At 39.6% G+C, this 288-nt stretch overlaps 1 protein-coding gene across 1 annotated transcript in view; it reads left to right on the top strand.

The window, feature by feature from the left end:
* Positions 1-288, top strand: part of LOC108767507 (RNA-binding protein NOB1) — a 53455-nt gene that overhangs the window by 25509 nt on the left and 27658 nt on the right. The gene's annotated exons all lie outside the window — the stretch shown is intronic.

The following is a 288-nucleotide window of genomic DNA, read 5'->3' as shown; positions in this document are numbered from 1 at the left end:
TAAAAAAAATTTCCAAATACCGTTTCCGAAGTAAAATTTTCCGCTCTTTCCGAATCCGGTGTCAAAAATTGGGGTTCCCATTTAACAAAATCATATTGATCTTCAAATGACCTTCAAAGTTAAGTTCAAGGTCAAAACTAATTGCACAGGCAGATGGCCCCCTTCGATCTGGGCAACTTTTGTTTGAACCGTTTTTCCCTATTTGGCTTACGTTCCGAGAAATTCGGGTGCGGCGATTAAAACGGGCCACCCTGTATATATATATATATATCAGTGGTCGCAAGGATT

The sequence above is a fragment of the Trachymyrmex cornetzi genome, unplaced genomic scaffold (genome assembly GCF_001594075.2).
Source record: "Trachymyrmex cornetzi isolate Tcor2-1 unplaced genomic scaffold, Tcor1.1 scaffold686, whole genome shotgun sequence".
NCBI classification, from domain to species: domain Eukaryota; kingdom Metazoa; phylum Arthropoda; class Insecta; order Hymenoptera; family Formicidae; genus Trachymyrmex; species Trachymyrmex cornetzi.
Note: the sequence above shows the minus strand (reverse complement) of the source record. Positions and strands in the feature narration are given on the sequence as shown.